A 6000-nucleotide genomic window follows, 5' to 3' on the forward strand; every position below is an offset into this window, starting at 1 on the left:
GTTATCACGATCTCAATTACAGTTTATGTATTCATGCATGTGCTCTCATTCAATTATATTCATTTCATTCAGTTAGTATTGTTCATGCATATGAACCCATCCATTTCAGCCTACCTTACTCAGCATACCAGTACATTCAAAGTACTGACACATACCTTTCTTTTGTGTTATGATGTTTTATATTATAGGTTCAGATGCACAGGCTCCTAATCATCCCTAGCAGTTACAAATTTTTAGCAGTCACAGTTTGTGGGGAGTCCTTATAGTTCGAGGACATGATTATTATTTTAGCATTTCAATTTATTTTAGTAGACGGAGTTAGTTGGGGACTTGTCCCATCAACTCCACATTTCAGACAATTTAGAGGCTTTTCAGACTAGACTATTTTCAGAAAGATGTTTCTGTTTTGGTATTGTTATACTGTATTTAATTTATTTTATTCTTGAACCTTATGTCATGTTTTCTGCCTAATTTATGTATAGTTCAGTATTATTGTTCAGTTAATGCAGCAGGTACCAATCATGGGTTAGCTTGTGGTCCTTCGGATTATGAGCACTGTGTAGCATATGGGGTATAAACTCGAGGCATTAAAAACTTGGTACTAGAGCCTAAGGTTCAACAAAGTCCTAGAAAGTCTGAAATTTGGATCTAGTAGAATCTTGTGGATGGGTGAGTAGTGTGCCACACTTATGGACAAGAGGCTACGAGATGTTTTAGGAAAAGTTTCCCTTATTTTAGTATTCATGTCGTGCAAGTGAGCATGAGCTCAAATTAAGCTCTCTGTCTAATACATCTCTTCCTTATGCTTCTAGAACATGTCTTCAATAGAAGCTAACAAAAAAAGTAATGAAAACCAGTCATCCTCTCTGTCCGTTCAGGTAGATCCCTTAAATGAGCATGTTTCTCACGCTGAATTTAGAGTTTCTTTCACCACCTTAGGTCATTCAGTAGTTTCTTAGAACAGTCAGTTGGCTATTATCCTATCTAGGCTTACAGCTCATGCTCTGTAAAGTAAGGAGGAGAGTCATATAAAAAGGCGAGAAAGAATAAGAGGGCCAGAACATCTAGGCCAAAGAGTAGCTGATCCAATCCTTTTTGCCAAAAATGTGGCAGAAACCACCAGGGTATCTGCAGAGCTAGCAGTGACGTGTGTTTTAGATGTGAAAACCCAGGCCACAGGGTCATAGATTGCCCTCAATCAGGTTCCCAGAGTCAGTATAATCATCTACTAGCTTAGTCCGGTCACCCGACTCAGCAGGGAACCACATCTAATGCCGTCAGTGGGCAACGCCCAAATAGACCCTACGATCTTCAATCCTAACAGGATTAGGAAAGTTCTCCTGATGTATTCACTGATATGTTACAAGTTTTCCATTTATATGTCTATGCTTTGCTAGATCCAGGAGTTTCTTTGTCCTTTGTTACCCCATATATAGCAGTTGATTTTGGAGTCAGTCCTAAAATTCTACTAGATCTTTTCTCAGTCTCTACCCCATTGGGTAAATCTATCATATCCCGATGGGTATACCAAAATTGTTCGGTTATAATATCTCAAAAAGTTACTCCAGCAGACTTAGTCAAATTAGAGATGACTGATTTTGATGTCATTCTCAGCATAGATTGGCTTCATTCCTACTATGCCTCAATCAGCTATAGAAATAGAATTGTCCAATTTTAGTTTCCGAATGAGCCCATCCTAGAGTGTAGGGGTGGTACTTTAGCACTTAGGGGTTAGCTTATTTTTACCTAAGGGCAGGAAAAATAATATCTAAGGGATGTGTCTACCATCTTATTTGAGTCTAGGACTCTAGTTTAGAAACCCCTACTCTTTAATCAGTACCAGTAGCATGTGAATTTCCAAATGTGTTTCCCGAAGATCTTCTTGGAGTTCCTCTTGAAAGGGAAATTGACTTCAGAACAGAGCTTCTTCCAAATACTCAGCCCATATCTATTCCATCATACAGAATGGCTCCTGTAGAACTCAGAGAATTAAAAGAACAGTTGAAGGATCTCCTATATAATGGATTCATCAGACCTAGTAGGCCCTCGTGGGGTACACCAGCTCTATTCGTGCATAAGAAAGATAGTTCTCTCAGAATGTGTATGGACTACCATCAGCTAAATAAAGTCACAGTCAAGAAACAAGTATCCACTTCCCAGAATCGATGACTTGTTTGACCAACTTTAGTATACCAATTACTTTTCTGAGATAGGCCTCAGATCAGGCTATCATCAGCTCAGAGTCAGAGAATGTGACATTCTAAAAACAGCTTTTAGAACTTGGTATGGTCACTTTGAATTCTTGGTCATGTCATTTGATCTTAATAATTCCCCAACAACTTTCATGGACTTGATGAACCGTGTGTTCAAGCAGTACTTAGGCATGTTCATCATAGTCTACATAGATGACACTCTTGTCTATTCCTATAATGAGGATGAACCCACTGATCATCGTAGATTTATACTTTAGATTCTCAAAAACCATCAGTTATCATGATACCCATTCATGTCTTATATGCCAGCTCTATGATCATAGCCCATAATCGCTCACGTTAGCAATCATGCACGCTTACAGTTCCTAGTATAAGGAGTTCTAGTTCACTCACTATTATGAATAATGTTTCATGAATACAAAAAATCCAAAATCAGGTCATGCAGCTCATGACTCAGGTATCCATGTCATGCTATACAGTATGCTCAGTTCCCATGACCCATCCTAAACTCCTAGCGATTGGCTAAATTCAGATTTTGTCATGCATATCCTCATTTTAGATCTTTTGATAAATCCATGATGTTGATATTCTGTTTCTCAGACCTCAATTAAGTGTCGAGTTTGGTATAGTATTCATGCATACCTTAGATTCCCATGTTTTAACCCTTCAGAGGACTATCCTTACAAAATGATGTAGTGATAAGCAGTTACTTAGAAGGGAGAGAGTAAATGTTTCATGTTAATAAAAGATTATTGCATGTTAGTTTAACACAAGGCTATAGCTATGAAGATAGGCTTGAATGTCAAGTTGATGTGTAAGTGGCTAAATGCATTTTGAAGATTTGAGCAGGCTTGAACATATTGGGAGAATTCAGTCCAGATTAGACCTCAGTAGGTAGAGTTATTAGAACCCAGTATTCAGCTCCAGTACAATCTCAGTCACAGTCCCAGTCTAGTTATCAAATCAATAACTCAGTTCAGTTTCAAATTTGCTTGACCATAGCGTAAATTATTAGTTATTCAATTATCAGTATTTCAGTACCTCAGTTTACAGACTATTTTAGAATCATGTTATATGCTTGGACTTGTATTTTCTTACTCAGTTATCTCATGTTACTCAGTTAGTCCTTACCACATATGCATAATACTATGCAGTTTCAGTCCAGACTAAGTACAGTTCAATCCTACATAACCAACATTTAGTTATCAGCCACTTAGTTAATCAGATAAGTTAGTACGTTTATCCGTTTGTTCTTAGTGCCCTTATGAATATGTTTGTAGCCTCAAGTAAAATGTATGCAGTGTCGAATTAGAAATTCCAGTTAAGGGAATAGTCAAGAAATATGGCTAAGATTGCAAGCTAGTAGTTTTAGTGTATAAGGCTTAGTAACTCTATCTTAGATGATGTTTCATAGGTCTTGCTCCATATTACAGAACTACAGCCACGTGGTGATTTCTTATTTAGATGTATTATTCAGACAATGCTGAGATTCCCCTACTCCCTAAAGTTGCTAGAACTCTATAGAAAGAGTGTCAAAGAAAGGTTCCAGTCAAATATAAGTTGTCAGCATAAGTTAGTTCACAAAAACTAGCAATTCAGTTTAATAGTTAGGCCGATAATATTAGTATGGTTGGATTTCTCATCTTTCCATCCAGTCGCACTATGCGAAGTCTCATAAATGTAACTATTCTAAGATCGAGCAACCATGTGGTGGCGAGTTTAGCTCAGTTCAGGTGTCATGCCTCAGTTTCAGATCCCTGATATGCAGGCATGATTTAGTTCATAAGTGCCATGTACATCATCTCAATTTTTCCTTAGTATCTCAATTAAGTTAGCATTCTTTAGGGGACATAATATCCCAAGGGGGAGATTCACTATAATCCCCGAGCTTTCATAACCTAAACCTTTCATCCTCTCTTCATGTAACGAATCTAATTTGGAGTAGTGGGTACTCATAGGTGGACCCATAAGTTCTAATCTCAGTCATAAGCCATGTATTCAGGGACTGAGTTTCATTCATGATATTCAGTTCCTATATTATATTTTAAGCTCAGTTATGTTCTCATGTTCTCGTTCAAGCGTATTTAAGAAATGATCTCAAGTTGGAGATAGGTGATTTTGTATTCTTGAAAATCTATCCTATGAAAAGAGTGAAGAGGTTTGGCAAGAAGGGGAAACTCAGTCCCTGATATATCAGTCCTTACCAAATTCTCAGCCATTTCAGAAAGGTAGATTACGAGCTGGAGTTGCCTTCAGACTTAGCTTCAGTGCACCTAGTGTTCTATGTCTCCTTGCTTAAGAAATGCATAAGTGACCCAATAATTGTAGTCCCTATAGAGGGCATATATATTCAGAATAGCCTCTCTTATGAAGAGATCCTAGTCAAAATTATTGATTATCAGATTCGCAGACTGAGGAACAAAATAGTTTCTCTAGTCAAAGTTCTTTGGATGAATCAGTCCATTGAGGGAGCTGCTTGGGAAGCAGAAGTAGACATGCAGACCAAATACCCTCACCTTTTCTCCACAAACTCAGACTCAGCCCAAGGTAATAGTCTTTCTTTGAATTACTCAGTCTCATGTTCAGATATAGCTACCAATGTAGTATCAATTTACATTGCATACTCAGTCATTAATTCATAAACTAGTTCAGTCATATACTCATGCATCAGACATGTATGTTTAGTATATAAACTCAGTTTATCAATAATCACAGTCATGCATTCACGAATCATGTTCAGCTATGTACTCATGCATCATATATGAATATTCAGTATGATAATTCAGTATATCAGTAATTTCAACCATGGAATCATACTTCAGTTGTGCATGTCCAGTGTCTAAATCCAGTCTATTAGTATTCTCAGTTTAATCAGTCGCATTCGAGGATGATGTTCCTAAGGGGGAGGTATTGTAAGACAAAATTCTAAGATTAACTCAGTCTTTTAAGCTTGATAAGGGGACCCAAACTTAAAAAATTTTAGCTAAGTATTCAAACTTAGTGTCATTTTGTCCTTTGTAAGTTGGCAACTCTATTTCACGACCTCTATGACCATAAAATGTCAATCTTTTAGTTAATTCATGATCAAAAATGTCAGTAGGTGTTCCCAAATGAGTTTTGTATTTTTCAAACCACATTTAGGAATCCAAAATAGTGTATCAACGCAATCTCAATGCGGCGCAGCAGTCATCGCGTCGATCAATATTTTCCCTGGCTTCCAGTGTTAATTTCCAATGAACCGACGCAGACTCAACATAATGCGTTGGCTATTGCATCGATGCCAATGATGCAGTACGTCGGTCTTCGCGTCGATGGTTTAATTTTTAGTCATTAAAAAGCCATGTCTTTGAGGGTAATTGGGTCTTTTCCTACGTCTTTCAGCCCCTATAACATGAGATTTATCCCTCAATTAGCAAATTATATTCATTCTTTCTCAAAAAACTCAAGAATAAAAACCCTAGGAGATTAAATTTCAAATGCAAGACTCAATATTCCACCACCAATCTTTCAGAATTCAGGCAATCAGGTATGTCAAGTGTTCATCCAAGGGTTCCTTCCATCCTTGAAGTCTAAGAAATTCTTTTAGACTTCAAGTAGCTTGATTTCATGCTTTCCATGATATGTATTCAAGTGTATTAATGATTATAATGTTGATTAGATTTCTATTCCATGATTAAGTTCCAGATTTATGTAAAAACAACTATTATGTATGTAGTATTATGTGAATTCATGTTAAATCCTTGAAATTGTGATGCTCATGTGTTGATTAGTACTATGTACGTATTCA

The sequence above is a fragment of the Capsicum annuum genome, chromosome 12, assembly GCF_002878395.1.
Source record: "Capsicum annuum cultivar UCD-10X-F1 chromosome 12, UCD10Xv1.1, whole genome shotgun sequence".
Classification (NCBI taxonomy): domain Eukaryota; kingdom Viridiplantae; phylum Streptophyta; class Magnoliopsida; order Solanales; family Solanaceae; genus Capsicum; species Capsicum annuum.